The sequence below is a fragment of the Bubalus kerabau genome, chromosome 14 (genome assembly GCF_029407905.1).
Source record: "Bubalus kerabau isolate K-KA32 ecotype Philippines breed swamp buffalo chromosome 14, PCC_UOA_SB_1v2, whole genome shotgun sequence".
NCBI classification, from domain to species: domain Eukaryota; kingdom Metazoa; phylum Chordata; class Mammalia; order Artiodactyla; family Bovidae; genus Bubalus; species Bubalus kerabau.
Genome location: NC_073637.1, coordinates 81,779,781 through 81,801,444, shown reverse-complemented (window position 1 = coordinate 81,801,444; position 21,664 = coordinate 81,779,781). Strand labels below are relative to the sequence as shown.

At 38.1% G+C, this 21,664-nt stretch overlaps 1 long non-coding RNA gene across 1 annotated transcript; it reads right to left on the bottom strand.

Annotated features, from left to right (window-relative positions):
• Window positions 1-11,635: 11,635 nt before the first annotated feature.
• LOC129627360 (uncharacterized) lies at window positions 11,636-20,553 on the bottom strand. Its single transcript, XR_008702581.1, has 3 exons — window positions 20,448-20,553; window positions 13,165-13,302; window positions 11,636-12,849 (listed from the first exon to the last, which is right to left on the bottom strand). It is a non-coding gene; the product is annotated as an uncharacterized LOC129627360 (long non-coding RNA).
• Between the last annotated feature and the right edge of the window lie 1,111 nt (window positions 20,554-21,664).

Below are 21,664 nucleotides of genomic sequence, written 5' to 3'. Positions count from 1 at the left end.
CACTTCTGGCTTGTTTGTTTTTGCTCGTGTTTTGGAGTCATATATAAAACTCCTTGCTCACTACAATGTCATTAAACTTTCACCCTAAAGATTTCTTCTAAGTGATTTATAGATTCAGCTTTTACATTTAGGTCTTTGATCCATTTTGAGTAATTTTTGTAAATGGTGTAAGGCAAGAACCCAACTTTGTGTATGGGGTGGGGGAGAGAGAATGAGAGTTCTTTGAAAAAGAGTGTGTTGATATTGTTGACCTAAAACAAATAGACTACCAGATATTTCTCAAGTAGATATGGGTTTAATCGGGGTCCACAGAAAATTTTAATTTGGGGTCTGCAACCATTGTGACCCATGTGCAAGACCTCACACACAGGAGAAGGAGAATGATTCTACAGACAAGAAAGGAAAGTTGGGAAGACTGGACTAAGCAAAGTGTCCATGGCTTTTCATTGGCCGAGTGGCACCAGGAGAATAAAGGTGTCTTTCTTCTTCCTGTCGAGCTCTGCTATCATCAAAGTATGTGGGGGTGGGGGTTCCCATCTCGCCTTTATTTAATTGAGGCTTCTATTTATTGATTTCACAATATAAAGCATCGCCTATAAATCTGTTGTTAACTATCATTATTGCTTTCATGATTCTATTTTAAATTAAATCCAGCACCTTTTGGAACTCTTCCTCTATTTGTCGAATTTCTAATTTTGAAAGACCTCCCAACAGGAAGAGTCAGAAGCTGAGTTTCCCAGCTCCTTTTGGAGCTGGAACACACGAGTCAGATGAGCCAACTGATGATTTGCTCTAGAGGTGAGTACACGGTGGAGCTCCGTGTGACAGACTTTGGTGTGGTACAAGTACAGCTTACAGGCGTCTGAGAGTCAGGGGCTGCAGTTTCTCATGGCAGCATTTCTTGCCCAGGTCAAAATGTGAGCATCGGAGAGTTGACATACGTTCTTGGCCACATAATTCCTGAATCTGCCAATTGTCTTTGACGTATTCCATCTCTGCTTAACGTAGCCAGAGTGATGTCTATGCCTTTCAAATAGCATTGAAACATGTATAATATCATATAAGAAATGAATCGCCAGTCCAGGTTTGATGCAGGATACAGGATGCTTGGGGCTGGTGCACTGGGATGAACCAGAGGGATGGTACGGGGAGGGAGGTGGGAAGGGGGATCAGGATGGGGAACACGTGTACACCCGTGCCAGATGCATGTTGATATATGGCAAAACCAATACAATATTGTAAAGTAATTAGCCTCCAATTAAAATAAATAAATTTAAATAAATAAAAAAAAAGAATACAAACTGATTCAGGAAGAGAAAAGAAACTTTTAACCACCACCCAAAATCCCTCTTCACTTCAAATTGCCCACAATTCATGAAAGAAAATAGGACAAAAAAAAAAAAAAACCCTTTCAAGGATATGACACTTGATCTGCCTGTATGCACATATCCATACTATAGACACACAGACACCACACAAGGTGACCTTGTGAAATATAACTGGGTTTTAATCTTACATAATTCACAAACATTACCCCACTAAGTTCTGAGAATCCGTTTTGTCATTCCCCATGAAAGAAACTTCATTTATCTCATAAATGTGACCCATCCATAGAATATAAAGATGCTAGAGGAGAAGAAAAATACAGTTAGCTGATATAGTTGGGTTTAATATCTGAGAGCATTGTTGCAGAAATATTGAATCCTATTCATGAACTAATAAGTATAGCATGTATCTGAACTTCATGGAAATTCGATTAAAACCAGAATTCTTTCTGTTGTTTTGTTTTTTTTCTCTTAAGATTATTTAGTAGCATCTTTTTAGCTAACATATACTTGTGTTTCTTATAGCTTTTTTTAATGCCTTTTATTTCTAATCTCAAATTTCATGCAAATGAAAAGCAAAAGAAAGCTGGAGTACCAATACTCATATCAGAAAAAATAGACTTAAAAAAAAAAAGACTGCTATAGGAGTAAAGAAGGAGAGTACATAATGATTAAGGGTAAAATTCAAGAAGGTGATGTAATAATTATAAATATATATGTGCCCGACATAGGAGCACCTCAATACATAAGGCAGATACCAACCACCATAAAGGGAAAAATCAACAGTAACATAACAGTAGTGGGGGATTCTCATCCTCTTCCTTTCAGTCTGCAAGTGTCGCTGGGTGTGAGGTAAATCTCTTGTAGACAGCATGTATATGGGCGTTGTTTTTGTATCTACTCAGCTGGGCTACGTGTTTTGGTTGGTGCATTTAATCCATATATGTTTAAGCTAGTTATAGATATGTGTCATCCTATTAGGGCTTCCCTGGTGGCTGAATCTGCCTGCAATGCAGGAGACTCAGGTTTGATCCCCTGGAGAAGGGAATGGCAAACCACTGCAATGTTCTTGCCAGGAGAATTCTGTGAATACAGGCTACAGACCATGGGGTCACAAACAGTCAGACACGATTGAATGACTAACACTTTTACTTTCACTCTATGATCCTATTAACACTTAAACATGCAAGCAATTAAGACATTACTTTGGGTTTATTTATCATAGGTCTTTTTTCTTTTCTTGTGTTTCCAAAGTTGATTTGCTAGCACTGAATTCTGACTTTTGCTTGTCTGGAAAGCTTTTGATTTCCCCACCAAATCTGAATAAGAGTCTTAGTGGGTAGATTATTCTTGGTTGTAGGGTCTTCCTTTTCATCACTTTAAGGATATCATGTCATTCTCCTCTGGCTTGTAGATTTCTGTTGAGAGATAAGCTGATGGCCTTATGAAAGCCCCCTTGTTTATTTATTTGCTGTTTTTCCTTGCTACTTTTAATATTTTGTCTTTAAGTTTTGACATTTTGATGATTTTGTTTTGGTGTGTTCCTCCTTGGGTTATCCTGCCTAGGATGCTCTGGGCTTCCTGGACTTGGTTGACTCTCCCTTCCCATGTTAGAGATGTTGTTAGCTATTGTCACTTCAAACATTTTCTCTGGCCCTCTCTCTCTCTCTTCTCCTTCAGAGACACCTAGAATGCAAATGATGATGCATTTAATGGTGTCCCAGAGGTCTTTCAGAGAAGGCAATGGCACCCCAGTTCAGTACTCTTGCCTAGAAAATCCCATGGACGGAGGAGCCTAGTAGGCTGCAGTCCATGGGGTTGCTGAGGGTCGGACACGACTGAGCGACTTCACTTTCACTTTTCACTTTCATGCATTGGAGAAGGAAATGGCAACCTACTCCAGTGTTCTTGCCTGGAGACTCCCAGGGACAGGGGAGCCTGGTGGGCTGCCATCTATGGGGTCGCACAGAGTTGGACACAACTGAAGCAACTTAGCAGCAGCAGCAGCAGCAGCAGAGGTCTTTTAGGCTGTCTTCATTTCCTTTCATTCTTTTCCCTCTATTCGATTTTGGGCAGTGATTTCCACCATTCTGGCTTGCAGGTCACTTATTTGTTCTTCTTCCTCCATTATTCTGCTATTGATTCCTTCTAGTCTATTTTTCATCTCTGTTGGTATGTTTTTTTGTTCTTCTAGATCTTTTGTAAACATTTCTTTCATCTTCTCCTTTCTTTTTTCCCTGATCCTGGATCATCTTCACTATCATTATTCTGAATTCTTTATCTGGAGGTTACCTATCTCCACTTTATTGAGTTGTTTTTCTGGGATTTTATCTTATTCCTTCATCCCTGGTGGCTCAGAGGGTAAAGCATCTGCCTACAATGAGGGAGACCTGGGTTCGATCCCTGGGTCAGGAAGATCCCCTGGAAAAGGAAATGGCAACCCACTCCAGTACTCTTGGCCGAAAAATCCCATGGATGGAGAAGCCTGATAGGCTACAGTCCATGGGGTTGCAAAGAGTCAGACATGATTGAGCAACTTCACTTTTACTTTCATCTGGGAGGTAATTGTCTACCTCTTCACTTTGACTAATTTTGCATGATTGTGTTTTTCATTCTGGAGACTGCAGGATTGCGGCCTTTCTTGCTTTTTCTGTGTGCCCTCTGGTGTATGAGGTTAAGAGGTTTCTGCAGGCTTCTTGATGGAAGGGACTGGTGGTGGGAAAAACTGGGTCTTGGTCTGGTGGGCAGGGCTGTGCTCCTTAAAACTTGAATCCAATTGTCTGCTGATGGGTGGGGCTGCACTCTCTGCGTTGTATGGCCTGAGGTGACCCAAGCTGGAATCAAGATTGCCAGGAGAAATACCAATAACCTCAGATACACAGATGACACCACTCTTATGACAGAACTAAAGGAACTAAAGAGCTAAAACAGCCTCTTTTTTAGAGAACTAAAAGAACTAAAAAAGATCTAAAGAACCTCTTGATGAAAGTGAAAGAGGAGAGTGAAAAAGTTGGCTTACAGCTCAACATTCAGAAAACTAAGATCATGGCATCCATTCCCATCACTTCATAGCAAATAGATGGGGAAACAATGGAAACAGTTACAGACTTTATCTTTTTGGGCTCCAAAGTCACTGCAGATGGTGACTGCAGTCATGAAATTAAAAGATGCTTGCTCCTTGGAAGAAAAGCTATGACCAACCTAGACAGTATATTAAAAAGCAGAGATATTACTTTGCCAACAAAGGTCCATCTTGTCAAAGCTGTGGTTTTTCTAGTAGTCATGTATGGATGTGAGAGTTGGACTATAAAGAAAGCTGAGTGCCAAAGAATTGATGCTTTTGAACTGTGGTGTTGGAGAAGACTCTTGACAGTCCCTTGGACAGCAAGGAAATCAAACCAGTCAATCCTAAAGGAAATCAGTCCTGAATATTGATTGGAAGCACTGATGTTGAAGCTGAAACTCCAATACTTTGGCCACCTGATGCGAATAACTGACTCATTTGAAAAGACCCTGATGCTGGGAGAGATTGAGGTCAGGAGGAGAAGGGGATGACAGAGGATGAGATGGTAGGATGGCATCACTGACTCAATGAAGATGAGTTTGGGTAAACTCCGGGAGTTGGTGATGGACAGGGAGGCCTGGCATGCTGCAGTCCCTGGGGCCGCAAAGAATCAGACATGGCTGAGTGACTGAACTGAACCTAACTGAATTACTTGGAACTGAATTGTTTTAACTTACTGCTACAATTGCTAAGAAAATATTTCAAAAATGTTTTAAGGAAAGCTACATGGAAATTAAGGTGGTACATATGGAAATATCTAATGTCAAAGAGGAAAGGCAGTAATGGCAAATAAGGGAAAGAAAAAAATCTGAGACATAGAAACAAGTAACAAAATTGCATATGCAATTCTTTCTTATGAATAATTAAAGTAAATGTAAATGATTTGAATATACCAATCAAAAGTAAAAGTTGAAAAGAATTGAACAAATACTTTTAAATAAATATATTTCAAACATAAGTAAGTCAAAAGTAAATAATGGTAAAATATATCTATGTAAATACTAAGCAAAATAGGACTAGATATATTGCAGCAGACATTAAAGAATAAAATGATGCTAGAGGCATAGATTCTGTACCATCTGAGCCATAGTAGTGAATGTCTTCTGCAATGATAAAGCTATCTATGTATTAAAGCATAACAATTACCAACACTTATTCACTTAACAATATAGTCCAAAATATATGAAGCAAAAAGAGACATAACTGAATAAAGAAACTGAAAATTAAATATTATTTGGGTATTCCAAACTTAACTTTCAATAATGAAAAAATCAGGTAGAAATAATACTCGTGAGGAAAAAGAAAACTCTAGGAGATAGTAAAGGGCAGGGATGCTTGATGCACTGCAGTCTATGGGGTCAGAAACCATGAGATGTGAGTTAGCAACTAAACAACAAGAAGAAAACTTAAACTATAAACCAACTATATTGTTGTTATTTGGTGACTAAGTTGTGTCCAACTCTTTAGGGACTCCATGGACTGTACCCTGTCAGGCTTCTGATGTATGGAATTTTCCAGGCTAGAATACTGAAGTAGGCTGCCATTTCTTTCTCCAGGGGATCTTCTTAAACCAGGGATCAAACTCGCCTTCTCATCTCCTGCATTGGAGGGGGGATTGTTTACTGCTGAGCCAGTAGTGAAGGACAAACCAGATATAGCTGGGAATTATCTCTAGAACTCTCTGCCAACAACTGGAAACTATTTTGTTTTCAAGCACACATAGAACACTCTTCAGGATATACTGTATATTTGGCCATCAGACAATCCTCAATACATTTAAAAGGATAGACTTCACAGAACATATATTTTCCCACCACAATGGAACTGAATTAGAAATCAATAGCCGAAAGAAATTTGTGAAATGTAAAAGAAAATATGGGAAATGTAAAACTATGTGAAAATAAAACAACACATACCTAAATAATGGAAATATCAAGAATAAATAAGGGGGAAAATGAAAACATACTTAGAGGTGAATTAAAACTTAAATACAATATACCAAAACATATGGAATGCACATAAATAGTGTTTATGGGGGAATCTATAACTGCTAAAAATAGGAAAAAAATATTAAAAAGTAGAAACTAGGAAAAATATTAAATGAAACCCAAAGAAGTGAAAAGAAGGAAATTATATGGATTAGAGTGAGAACATACAAAAATAACAGAGGGAATTAAACTAAAAGTTAGTTCTCTAGAAAGATCAACTTAATAAGCACAGAGAAAGTATCTAACAAAATTCAACACCCTTTGATAATAATGACATTCAGCAAACTGGGGCTGCAGAATCTCATTAACATGAAAAAAGACACCTATGAGGAAAGAACTAACATCATAATGCAAGAAGACTGCTGTTTGTCTAGATCAGGAACAAGACAATGATGTCTGTTCTTACCGCTTCTATTGAATACTGCACAGGAGGGTCTATTTAAAGAAATTAGGCAAGGAAATAAAGGGTATTCAGATAAGAAAAAAAATAAATTGTTTCATTTGCAGATGACATTCTATATTTATAAAATCCTTAAAAAATTCACAAAAATGGACAAAAAAAAGCAAGAGATAAGAAGTGTATGTGTTTTCCTGAAAGGGAGAAATTGGGGGGTGTCTGTTGGCTGGTTTGGAGTTTCGTTTGGGACTGATGAAAATGTTCTGGAATTAGATATTGGCAGGTGGCACAGTGATAAAGAATCTGCCTGCCAATTCTTGACATACGGAAGATGTGGGTTTGATCCCTGGGTCGGGAAGATCCCCTGGAGGAGGGCATGGCAACCCACTCCAGGGTTCTCTCCTGGAAAATCCTAGGAACAGAAGAGCCTGGAGGACCCCAGCTCATAGTACCACAAAGAAACAGACATGACTGAGCACACACGTGCACACACACACACACACACACACATTCAGTGGCTTCCAATGTTTGGCATGGGGGAAGGAATAACACCAGTAACAGTAATGGATGAACAAATCTGTAAATAAATTAAACCATGCTGAATTATAGAGTATGAAAGGGTGAGTTTTACATGTTAATTTTATCTCAACAAAGTTGCCATTAAAAAAATATATATATATATACAAGATTAATAAAAAGAAGAGCTGTGATTCAGGCCTACATCTAAATTCACTGTTTTTTTTTTTTATAAAGGATTAGCTATGAGGAAGGTATTATTCTCATTAATCAAAGACATAGAGACTGATATACTGAATGATTAAAATACATGACCACATTTACAAACAGAAGACCTGGAAGTAAGGTTCAAAATAAGATTTGCATGCATAAGTTTCAAAAAAGCTTCCTAAGTGCCTTGTGCAGAGGAAACAGAATCTGAATTTGCATCTGATTGTATCATTTTGCACATAGCACTCTCAGTTTCTGAATTAATACAGGATATATTTTGTGCTCATAACTTTTAGTCATCAGTGTTGATTTTCTGATAAAATTTGATTTGATTCAGTTTCTTATTACTTTGAATTTTATAGACATGCCCTACTTAATTTTCATTTCTAGAATTTACCCATTCAATATCTGCATATTGAGTACCTGGGTGTGGGCATGAGCTAAGTCACTTCAGTCGTGTCTGACTCTCAACACTATGGACCACAGCCCGTCAGGCTCCTCTGTCCATGGATTCTCCAAGCAATACTGGAGTGGGCTGCCATGCTGTCCTCCAGGGATCTCCTGACCCAGGGATAGAACCTGCATCTCTTATGTCTCCTGCATTGGCAGGAGGATTCTTTACCACTAGCGCCACCTGGGAAGCTTTGAAAGAAAGTGAAAGTGAAGTTGCTCAGTTGTGTCCAACTCTTTGAGACCCCATGGACTGTAGCCCACCAGGCTCCTCTGTCCATGGGACTTTCCAGGCAGGAATACTGGAGTGGTTGCCATTTCCTTCTCCAGGGGATCTTCCCAACCCAGGGATAAAACCCTCGTCTCCTGCATTGCAGGCAGACACTGAGCCACCAGGGAAGCCCATTAGATGCCAATACTTGTTATTCGCACTGAGTGAAAAATTAAGTATTTTGCTTTCATTTTTTTTTTTGTTTCTAAATTCTAATTGCAATTTATTAGTTTTGTAAGATTTTCTTATAGTTGGTATTTTCTTGTAGTCGAGTTGTCTTCTCATAGTTAGAAATATTTACACATTCTCAAAGTGTTTTGTCCATCCATGAATATAGCGTAGAAAAGTACTGCAACACAAAATATTAATAATTGAAGTATTAAAGAGATTTCTTTGTTAATTTGAGTCTTAACTATAAATGAGTCGTTAACATATATGTGTGCATTTGTATAAACACACGTAAAAAACAGATACACATGGTGTACAACCAAGCTAACATCAATTACAAATCATTTACTTCATTTCATGTACTTCTCAAACTTCGCATCAGGCCTCTGTTGATTAATTATTCAGGATGGAAGTCATACTCTCCTGGTTTATCCATTACTCAGTCTTGATTCTGCTTCATTTTCTGTTAAGGTTCATTGTGGTTAATGACGCACTCCATTTAGCACAACAAAGAATTATAATTCTCTGTAAATTCAGAGTTTGTTCTGTTGTGAATTACTACTCCTCTGGTGACTAGACAGCCTTGATGAATGCTACTTCTTGTTTAATGGCATAAAGGTCATTAGGAAAGATCGTAGTACCATTACTTTTAACGAGTTATTAGATACATACATTTTCTAGATAGTTTAATCTCCTCATTAGACTTCAAAGTACTTTAAGGAAAGCCTTGCAATATGTATATCAGTTCTCAATTATCAATGTTAATGAAGAGGAGTAGCAGTGTGTATAAAGCAAAATGGATGAAAATATACATATATTTGACTTAGAGGACACCTGTGTCATGTGCTCAAAGTATAAGAAAAATTCAAATCAAACAATGAGATTGAATTAGAAAGATCCTTCATAGTAAGTGATCTGATTTTGCCATTGCATAGTCCATGCTTCTGCGAAACTTCTGCCCATATTTTCTCTTTCCAGTCATAACGGTGGACATCATCATCTCCCAGATTTAAATAATGGTGCCAGCACAAGCAGAGAAGTATATAGACTCCTTTGAGTTTTCTAACTAAATGGCGCATCCCTCCTTGAGTGCTGGGAGAGAGAATTATAGTATGTTATAAATGCCTTTCATTACAATTGCTGGGCAGAACACAAGGAGTAACAATGCCCAGAGAATCAGGCTAGATAAAGGTGTAGGAATTGAATAAACTATTGCAGACCTACGAAGGGCTTTCTACTTAATTATGGCTACTTACTAATTTCAAAACACTAATTCAGACTCCTCTATGTGCAAGACAATGTGCTAGAATCTGAGGATTCTACAGTGAGCTTACCACGCATCAGGGGAAAACTATATCCAAAGAATAATCACAAATGACTTAGCCATGAATTTTGTAATTTTTTAATTTCAAAAAGGCAAACTTTGAGAGTTAAGCAAACTTATGGAAAGTGTGTTTGCTAAGTATAAAAAGCAGAGAGATCAGGGAAGATCTCTGGTTAAGAGATATTTCATTTGTGATCAGATGATATGACAAGAAATTTTAGGGTGATATGGGGAAATGATGCATAGAAGCAATATATGCAATGATCTAGAGTCAAGATTGGAAAACCTATTTGAGGAACTCAAAGAATTTTAATATTAGCTTTAAACAGAAGAAAATATGCTGTGAAAACTGATAAAAATTTTGGTTCATGGTTGCTTACTTCTGGGACCACTGTGAGAGCTCTTTCTGCTGTGACTAGTGTTCCAGGCTAGGAGGGGATACCAGGTTATTCTCCAGAAATATGTCAATGTAGAACTTTTTTTCTTTTTTCCCAAAAATTTCTCAAGTTCTGAAAAGAAAGAAATCTGTATCTCCAAGCCTCTCTTAATTTGATGAGATTTATTTTCTTCTGCTAATAAGTATTGATTTAGCACCTAACTTTGTATTTATGTCTTTTTTTTAATCGGCAAAATTATATAAGCTTCAACTACCCATGCTCATATATACCCTGGCTTTAAGTAACAGCAAGTTGAACACAGTATAGCCCAGCAACGAGGATTCAATCAGAGTGGCTACTTGGATACAACCTGATTTGATCTTTTCAATTTTAAAGACTACTAAAACCATCAAAAATTAATTTTTCTCTGGAGAGTGAACTTTGCAGTCTTTGTTTATACCTTTAAAAAAACACCACCAACAATTATCACAATTTAAGCATAACATATGTGGTCCTATTTACTTAGAGAAATCAGGATTTAAAAGTGGAATTGTCTCTTTGGGAAAAAAAATTGATTATGCAAAATCCTGAACAGACTCCAGAATACTGTGAATTGCAGAATGTAGAGAGATTGATTAGAAATGATTACTGGGGTCTAAAACAGTGGCAAAAAAAGGGGAAATGGCAAAATTGGAGAAAACTTCCAGAAAAGAAACAAAATTTGACTAGCTCTTACAAGATCTTACCTTATTTCTCTTGAGGGAAAATATCAAATATTATAGTTATAGATACAAGATTTTTACTTGTCCTAAAATGTTTGTCTTTTTAAGAGTGATCTTTATTGTTAAATCTATCAATTTAACAATAAATAGAAAAGAACATAAAGAATCAAAGAAAAAATAGGAGATGAACCTTAGACATAGAGGAAGACAGCTTGACATAGTGGCTAGGAATGTGGGCTCCAGAGCTAAAGTGCCTGAGTTCAAATTTGTGTTCAGCTGCATGACCCTGAATAACTTTCTTCTATCAGTTTTCCAAGCAGTCAAATGAAGATGATTAATAGCCAGTACCTCTTGGGTTGTTAAGAGTTAGAATCACATGAAAACAGGTTGAGGCTATATTGGCAAGAAATTAACAGAAAATAGAATATTAACATTCAGCTTCATTACTGGTAAACAATAAAGTATAAGTTAAAATACTGGAAATTTATTAAGTTTTTTTCTATTTGCAAAGAATAATAAAAATTGTCTTACCCACTATTTTTGATAGTACTGGGAAAACTTACTCATCCACAAGTTTATAGTATTATAAATGGATGTGATATTTTAAAAAACCTTTTAAATTAGATATAAGATTTGAAAATCTTATATCTAATTTTATAGTGGATATCAAATTTTAAAGTTAAAATTTTATTAGGGAATATTTGCAGCATTACTTGAAGGAAAATAAAGATAATCTAATAGCTAGCAATATTATACTCATAAAATAAGTGTATGTCCAAATCACATAAATGTGGTCTCAAAATGTTTGACTTATTTTGGATATTTGTGAAAATACAAGGCCTGTACAGACATTATTTAAAGGAAGGGTAATATTGAAATCAGGTTTATTTTATTCTGTATTTATAAATGTTTAGTAGTCATTTTGATATGTCATTACAAGTAGGGGAAAAGAACATTGAAATAATGATGCCGTCTATATCCGTTTTAGAATTGAAGAACAAGAGCTTGTTAACTTGGAGTAAAGCTATATTTACTAAAAGGGTTAAAAACAGTGAATCACTGAAGTGAGACAAAAGCATGTGTATTGGTTTTCTGTAATTTATTTCCAATGTTCAGTTTTCAGTAGCAGAATATTTCTTTTATTGCCAAGACTTCAGTATCCTGCATAGTATGTCAGATCTTGTTTTAGGAAAAAAAAAATAGTATCTACATATTTAGTACACTAAAGATATACTGAGATCTGTTACTTACTTTTATTCATTCACTTAACATATTAGAGCTTGCTATGTTTCTCACTAAAAAGAAAAAAAAATAATAATGTTTTCCTAAGGGAACTTGCATTATTTTCGAGGGAGAGGGGCAGAATTAAGGAAAATGTATTTAAAAACAAAACAAAACAAAACACAGTGGGTGAGGAGAGAAAGATATAGAGATGACATTTCCTGGTTCCCCTGAAAACAGAGCCTGAGATAAAAATTTGGGACAGGAGTTTATCTGAAGGAATAAAGAGTGCTATAGTAGACTGTATATGAAATAAGAGAAGAAAAAGTCAAAAAAGTGTAGATCATTTGAGGCTGCTCATATAGACAAAAAAATGCTCGAGTGCACATGTATCTTCAGAAAATGAGCAGACAGGCTCCCAGACAAGTCCATCCAAAGAGCAGAGGTTGGCCTGTATCCCTGGCCTCCGTCCGTATCGTTCGGGAAGCATCAGGAGACCCGGGCAGGCATGGGCTAGGGATGCCTCCGTGAGTCAGCCGAAAGAGAACGAATTAGCAGAGCTCAAGGCAGCCCGCGTTTGAGGCTCACTTTCTTTCCCGGTTCAGCAGCCAGCCAGCCCAGGGCTGGTCCCTATTACGAGTGCTCCCTGAAGAACAGGCTCAGGACTGCCCACTGAGCGACACAGCTGCAGCCGCTGCTGGATCCATAGAAACAGGTGGAAGGGCAAGAACGAAATCCTGGAGGGGCCATGATAACATGTGAGCCCAGGGCTTGCAAAGAGATGCTTGCCTTTGGAAACCTTTGCAGAGATTGTATCTGTAAAGGGGTAAGAAAAATGGGAAATCAAAAGAGGAGTTTTTATTTTATTTATTTATTTAAAGACTGCAGCCATAACTCCATTCTTGTATGCTGAGGGGAATATTCCAGTAGAGAGGTTAGAAACTTGACCTTTAACAGAGACCCAAGAGGAAATTTCTGAAGTGATGCCCTTAGAAGGCAACGTGTTACTTAAGTTGGTGACCCTAACTCGCCGCTGAGTGAGGATTATGGAATGTCCACTCACCATGTAGACATCACTGTCTGGTAGGAAGCGGAGACTTGAGGCTTACATTAAATAGATAAAGTACAAACCGTTTTCGCTTAATTGTTGCCGGTGCCGATGGGGAGAACAGGAAAGCAAGGGCGCGGGAAGGAGGGTGCGCCGTCAGCTACACTCGGGCTTCCACTCACCAGAAGCTTGACCCTGACGGCTCCTCTTTTCTCTACACACTGGAAAGATTAATAGTCACAGCCGAGGAGTCAATAAAAATCAAGCATAAAACTACATGGAGTTTCTTCTTTTCTGGATGTATGCAAACTTACGGTTCCCTCTTTTATGATACGTTGTGCTGTTAAATAAAATACACACAGAAGAGTTACTATGGCGGCTAATGTCTCTTTTTTTAGTATGTGGCTTCTTAACATAATTTTAAAAGTCATTTTATTGTTACATGACTTGAAAGAAAATCACTTTTAGGAAAAAGATAATTTGGATGAATTCTTTGGCGTTTTTTCTTGTTACCTTTGATTCAGTTCAATTTTCACATTTTATATTATCACAATCATAGACACACAATGGCAACTGTTTGAAAACCACATTTATTTTAAACAAGAAAAAGGATGTATAGAAATATACTTAGCACTTTCTAGCTCATATATATCCTACAAAGATTTTTTTAAATCACTATGTAACATATATTGCATTTAGTTCTAAAGTTCCATTCCTATTCTCATTTCTTAGCAAGTTTAAAGTTTTTTTTAAGAGTTGGTAAAGATAAACGGAAAGATTTAGAAACTTGGAAATGTCTAAATTGAAGTTGAAGAACCTAGGAAAAAAAAAGACATTGGCAATGACCTCTGATCTGTTAGAGTTTATTTATATTTTAAATGGAGCTTTGATATCCATATCATGTTTGAACCTCTTTCATTTATCTTGATGCAAATGATTAAGCAATATCAATAATACAGAAAGAAAAACTTGGAAATGTATGTGTAAATCAAATGCTGTTGATAAATCATGTAACTTTCAGAGTTAATAATGATTGTCACAGACTTCAATATTTTATTTTTCTTCAAAAACAAATTTGTATGTATTACTGTGCAGCTATCTAACTAGACATTTTTTTAGGTGTCAACAGATAAGAATGTATGATTTTCACCTATAAAATGCCACAGGTAACTAGATATATTATATGACTATAAAATTTATTTCAGCTTATAAGCATCATATGCAATAACATCAACATTTATTTACATAAGCTCACTATAAATATTTTCTTGTATAATATTACATGCCACTCTCTAAAAATCATTGAGAGTACAGTTGAGATGTATTCCTAAGAAAGAACAGAATAATTTACTTTTGATTTTAATTTAACATGCCAAATCTTAACTAATGTGTTTTAAAGTTTTTTAACTTGCATATTACTGTCGGATTTTTATGTCACTCTTTCCATTGTTAACTGGTCAATTCTATTTGATTCTTCTGTAGTGAGTTTAAGAATCGATGTTTCTCTTTTCTTATAAAGGCAATACATTGAAAAACAATACAGCTAGATTATTAATATAATAAAAATAATTACATGGAAAGATCAAAATGAATACATTTAGAAAATGGATATTATACGTGAAAGATTGTAGGGAAAAAAAAAGTGTTGTTGCTGAAACTAGGACTCTACTCACCAGTGCCAAAAGAAATGTGGAGACACCTTTAGGTGAAGTGGGAAAGAAGAGCTTTATTGCTTGGCCAAGCAGGAGGGGCCCCAGCCGGCTACTGCGCTCAAGGCTATGTAACTCCCCGGAGGGGGTGGTGAGAAGTCTTAGGGTTTTCAAAGAGCAAGGCCTGTTGAGCTCATGGGCATTCTCAGATTGGTTGGCATCAAGGGGAACTTTCAAGCATCATCAACTTTCTGGTTTCAAACAGTCTATGTTCTTGCGGTCAGCAGTTTTCACCTGAAAGGGGTCAGCTTCCTGTAAAAACGATTTAGGAGCGTGTGTCCGGCCTCTGCATGTTTCCGGGAGCTGCGAGTTTGAGGATTCCGCCGTGTGGCGGAAGGATGGCCTAGTTGTTACTGGTTTCCCAGCCCAGTAGCTACTCTGTTTCTACCTCTTCGCATTTCCGCCCATTAACTACTGAGTCAGGCTTTTACTTCAGGAACACATGTATACCTGTGGCGGATTCATTTTGATATTTGGCAAATCTAATACAGTTATGTAAAGTTTAAAAATAAAATAAAATTAAAAAAAAAAAAAAAAAAGAAAAAAGAGTCATGTTGAAAGAAAAAAAAAAAAAAAAAAAACAAAAGACCAGACCCGGGACTTGTCCATGGTTTCATGTTAAGACACATGCTAATTTAACCAAGAATGTGTCAAAACTTGAAGGAGAGAGAAAAAGCACCAAACTGGACCCTGCTTTTTCTGACTCAGAAGAAATAGCATGATACAGAAAAAGCACAGTAATTCTGAGAATCAAATATCAAATAATAATTTTTAAGATGTTTAGACATCTATGGTGTCCTTTTTTTCCCCTTATGTTCCAGTTTCTGGCTATCAAAGAACCCCACTAACCCAAACTGACTATGTGCCATGCTCTCTAGTATGTTTTAATTTGGTGCTAGGTCACAAAACTGTGGCTCTTTGAATCCTCCAAAGGCTATGGATGGCACACGTATTTACACAGCTCTAAGTAGATGCCTTTCAGAGAGCACAGAATTCCCGGCTCAGCCCTTGCCTTTCAAATGGAATTTGAAGAACACTCCCATAAGGGTGCGCCTGACGAAACTCAGTTCTGGTGCTTAGGTGATGTCTCAACCGCTCAGGCTCAGCCCCTGCTGTGGGTTTGATATGGGATTCAGGTGCCAGCGCTAAGTTACTCCCAGGTTGCCTCATCTTTCCCTGAGCCGTTTACGTTCATGTTTCCCTTTGGTTTCCTAAATCAAAAGTAAAACTAACTGAGTAAACAACATATGACAGAAGCAGATGAAAAAGAGCCATGCCCACGGGCACATGCGAAATACATCAAAGCAGGGTTGATCGTCTATTGCTTTCTGCTCTGGCTTTTCTTAGAGTATGCTCTTTAGGTAGAAGACTGAAAGATTATGTACTATTTTTGAAGGAAGAAAATTGGCCAGAAGAGACAGTAATGTACTAACAATTAAAGGCCAGCATAAACTCCAAATATAAGTGGGCAAACATACAGATATTTAGTGGAAGGTGATGGCCACGTGAAGCAGGAACAAATGCAGCATATTTCTGCACATGTATTCTGCGTTCTCTGCAGAACTTGATGAAAGTGTGCATCTGCTGGTAATCTGTTTTCCAGGGAGCCTAGACTCCCATTGCTTTGCCTTTCCTCTAGTGTAATCGCCGTGTGTTGCTTCTTCAGTGCCTCTTGGACCACCACGTATTCCATTTTGCAACTGGGGACTGCTGCTGCTGCTGGGGACTACATCATACAAAAGGCACTCATCTGATCCAGTTTGCCCCTTCTTCCTAAATATCTTCTCCTTTTTATTCTTAAATTTGAAAAGTAAAAATATTGCAAGTTCTTCCCAATTTCCACTGCATACTATCAAGTATATAATCTCCAAATCTTTCACATAGTAAAGAAATATGACCAAGAATATTGCTTCAGATATAAATATATGTGTATATATATATGTATGTATGTATGTATATATATGCTGTATAGTCACTAAGTCATGTCTGATTCTTTCTTTTGCGATCCCAAGGGTTGTAGCCCACCAAGCTCCTCTGTCCATGGGACTTTCCAGGCCAGAATACTGGAGTGAGTTGTCCTTTCCTTCTCCAGGAGATCTTCCCAACCCAGGGATTGAACCTGCATCTCCTGCATTGGCAGGTGGATTCTTTACCACAGAGCCACCAGGGAAGTGTGTGTGTGTGTGTGTGTGTGTATACATACACACACATATATATGAGATCCTTTTTTTGACTCAATTAAAATTCAAAGCTTCATTACTTGAGTTAATATAGAATACAAATTTGAACTATTTATTTGAAGTAGCCACAAAATAAATTGTATTTCTTTCTGCCTTCTACAGGCTTTTTAAAAAACCTTTTTACTCTTGCTATTTCATCAGAATTGTGGAAGATTTTAGTGTTCAGAAATGGACCCTGTATTTGCAATCTCCCAGCCCCCTAGGTACTTATTTTAAGATTTTAACCAAGTTTTGCATCTAACCAAATGTGAAGGCCAACGGTATCACATTTCTCCAAACACTGTGCTCAGGTAGTCTCTGTAGGCTTGGTGTTTGGCCTGATAATACTTTGTGCCAGTCTCCTTAGTGTTTAACTTCATGTTTGAAAAAGTCCCAGACTAATTTAAAAATTTCATCTTAAAATATGTATTTTTGAATTTTCCTGCCTACCTCTCCCATCTTCCAGTTTTAGAATGGAGAGAAGTGCAACAGAAAAAGAGAAATAGAAAGTCTGAAGTCATTCATGCTGCTACCTTCCTCCCTTGATGCACACTGATTGGCTTGCGTGTTTCTGAAGGAGCAGGAATTCAAGTGTTGGCATTTTCATTGGGCACGTTTAGAGATTCCTTGGAAGCTTTATAAGGCCTTTCAAACCAGGTGATAAATAGGCTGGCCTCTTCAGACAGTCAGTGTGCTTTGGTCACCACACGTTAGCCCCTTACAAAGTCCAATAAAGAAATTATAACCTGTTTTTTTTTTTTTTTTCTTTAATGTCAGTCACTGTACATTTTATCTCCTAGCCCCGTGAACAGTGTGTGGCATATAACTTTCGCTGCTGCCTCTCTATCAACCCACCGTAGGTTGATGTGGTAGGGTTTTCACCTCCATTTTGCTTTTCAACGGAAAGCAGTATTCATGTCCAAGCTCCTGGTGACAGATGATGAGGTCACAAAAGAACACCCGTCATCACACGTTGCTGCCGTGTGCCATCAAAGGACTGTGACTCGCAACCCCCGCTGCTTATGGGCACATCAATTTCTACATCATCTTTTACTCCTTGGACCTCTCCTAAATTCCTTGGAGACACTGTGAAGACGTGAGAGGAAACTCTAGCTAATAACACACACTTGGGGAAACCCCTACTTCATTAAATTCCCTTGATGATCACTGTTTAAAAAATATGAATGGATCAGTTAAGGAGTAAAGTAAAGCCATCTGTTAGTTTACTTTATTGTTCAAAGTCCATATTGCCTTTTCTTTTTAGTTGTGAAGGCTTAGATACATTTCTGAGACAATAAGCACATCCAGTTTAAACTCCTATTATAAACACTATCTCTGTTTTGTGTTGGTGAATCTGTTTCTCAACTTCACCATCAATCTGCAGTTTCGTAACCAGTATCTGATAGTCCTTCTTTTAGTGTTCTGGTGACCCAGTGACTCATTCCCTCTAGTTTTCCCTGATTTTTTCCAAAATTGTGAAATGAGGCAAGACATGGAAAATTGACTCATTGTCTCTGCAGTGCCTTCCTTAACACTTGCGCTCATCAGCCACCTTCCAAGATATGAATCAAAAACATGTACCTCTATTAATATTTTTGTTACTGGACTCACTATTAATATTGTCTCATAATTTCCAAGCTAGCACAGATGGATATGATCACACTGGCAGAGATTCTTAAAGGGAATTAATGTCAAGAATCTGATGTTTTTTAATTTATTTTTTAATTGGAGGATAATTGTTTTACAATGTTGTGTTGGTTTCTGCCCTACAACAACGCAAATCCGCCATAATTATATATGCATGTATATACATATATATGTGTGTGTGTGTGTCCTTCCCTGTAAGGCTCCCTCTCCCCTCCCACCCCACCCCATTAGGTTGTCCCAGAGCGCCAGGCTGGGCTCCCTGTTACACACCAGCTTCCCACTAGCTCTCTGTTTTACTCATGATAGTATATATATATGTCAGAGCTACTTTCTCAGTACGGCCTACCCTCTCCTTCCCTCATTATCCACAACTTTGTTATCTCCTTCTGCATCTCCATTCCTTCCCTGCAAATAGGTTCATCAGTACTGTTTGTTTAGATTCCACATATATATATATGTGTGTGTATGTGTGTGTTAATATAGATATTTGTTTTTTCTCTTTCTGACTTCACTTTGTATAACAAGCTCTAGGTTTATCCACCTCACTACAATTGACTCAAATTCACTCATTTTTATGGCTCAGTGAATATTCCATTAGATATATGTAGCACATCTTCTTTGTCCATTCATCTGCTGATGGACATCTAGGTTGCTTCCCTATCCTGGCTCTTGTAAATGGTGCTGCAATGGACATTAGGGTACATGTGTCTTTTTCAATAGTGTGTGTGTGTGTGTGTGTGTGGGTGTGTGTTTTACAGAGTATTTGCCCAGTAGTGGGTTTGCTGGGTGATATAGACGTTTTATTTCTTCTTTTGAAAGTAATCTCACACTGCTCTCCATAGTGGCTTTGTCAACTAACTTTCCCACTAACTGTGCAGGAGGCTGGAAAAGGCAATGGCAACCCACTCCAGTACTCTTGCCTGGAAAATCTCATGGGCAGAGGAGCCTGATGGGCTGCAGTCCATGGGGGTCGCTAAGAGTCAGACATGACTAAGCGACTTCACTTTCACTTTTCACTTTCATGCATTGGAGGAGGAAATGGTAACCCACTCCAGTGTTCTTGCCTGGCGAATCCCAGGGAATGCGGAGCCTGGTGGGCTGCCGTCTATGGGGTCGCACAGAGTCGGACACCACTGAAGCGACTTAGCAGTAGCAGCAGCAGTGCGGGGGCTTCCGTTTTCTCCACATCCTCTCCAGCATCTATTGTTTGCAGACTTTTTGATGATGGCCATTCTGACTGGTGTGAGATAACACCTTATTGTAGTTTTGATTTGCATTTCTCTAATAATGAGTGATGTTGAGCATCTTTTCATGTGCTTATTGCCCATCTGTATAAAGATAGTTTTCTTTATAGAGATGTCTGTTTAGGTCTTCTGCGTATTTTTTTTTCTTTTTCTTCTGCCCATTTTTTGATTGGGTTATTTGTTTTTCTGATATCGAGCCAGAATATGATAAATTTTAAATGGTTTTCAACAATCAGTACCTTTGCATGTGTGCTAAGTTGATTCAGTTGTCTGACTCTTTGCAACCCTTTGGACTGTAGCCCACCAGGCTCCTCTCTCCATGGGATTCTCCATGCAGGAACACTGGATTGGGTTGCCACACTGTCCTCCAGGGGATTTTTTCAACCCAGGGGCTGAATCCATGTCTCTTACCTCCCCTGCATTGGCAGGCGGATTCTTTATCATTAGCATCACCCGGGAAGCCCAATCGGCACCTTTAATCATCCATGATTGTTTTCCATAGTTCATATCCCACACTCACCACCCCGACAGTTAACTTTCACCTTACCTTCCTAAAGCTTTCACAAAACCAGTCTCCGTATCTGTAAATCCTTTCAGTCTTCCTCCTTTCAAAACAGAAGAGACTCTGGGCTCCTTCTAGATGCTGATTGGGTAACTCCACATGTGTTACAGCTCCCATGTTCACACTCACTGAACAGTGAGTCTTCTTCACACTGAGCCTCATCCTTTCTACTGAGTCTTCCATGAACATTTAAGTATTTTGGTATTGAAGACCACGAAGAAAGAAAAATTTCCTCCCAGAGCAAACCATCGCCAATTTAAGGCAGGCTGTGAATGCCACAAAGCTTCTACAGGTTTCAAAGGAGAATTTCTTCCTTTGTAGTCATAGAGCACCACTGAAACTCAGACCCAGGACCCAACTATAACATTGGAAGTGATACAAAAGAAAAAGAATCCTCAGCTTTAAGTGGCTACCATGACAAAGATAGAGCTCTGAAAAAGGAAACTGTCAAAACCTCAGATGTGGGAACCTGAGACTCCCATATTCCCCAATTATTTGAAACTGAGCTGTGTGCAGGTACAGTCCCTTTTCCCAAGCAAGAGCAGGGCAATCTCCCCACGCTTAGGTATCATGTAGTAACCTCAGCTGAAGCGGGTGAATCTTGCCCACTTTAAGATCCAACCATGACATTTTTCATTGCCCCAGGACAATATCCAGAGTCAAGTCTCAACAAAGTTTAAGTGAGAAGTGCAGTCTTATCTAGGAAGAAATAGTATTAATGACACAGGAAATATAAAAATTGGCTAATATCTGCTGGCATTAATGGAAGAAACGAGCATTTGAACAGATCTTGGGGCTGTTAGACTGGAAATCGAAGAAGATTAAAACCAAATAAATAAGAATCACTTGACAAAAGCCGTTCATTTGTGACCTGTGATTTAATATTCTGACCGTGGCACTTGACATCAGCTCACCTTGCTTCTTTAAGATTGGATATGGCAGGGGCCTAAAATAAATTACATGTGGATGCTAGAACTATGGTGACATGTTTTGGAGAAGGGTTTTGAAGGCTTAAGAAGGTGGGGATGTGGTCATGGATTTATTCTTTAGACCTGAGAATGCACTGCTTGAGTTTCTTTAGAAGAACCCAGAGGAAAACCACTTCTTAGATTATTAAGAACACTGGAGGAGCACTAACACCTTTGGGAAGCAAGTTGATGGCTATCAAGATAGCCTGGAGATGTCAAGATGATAGCCTGGGG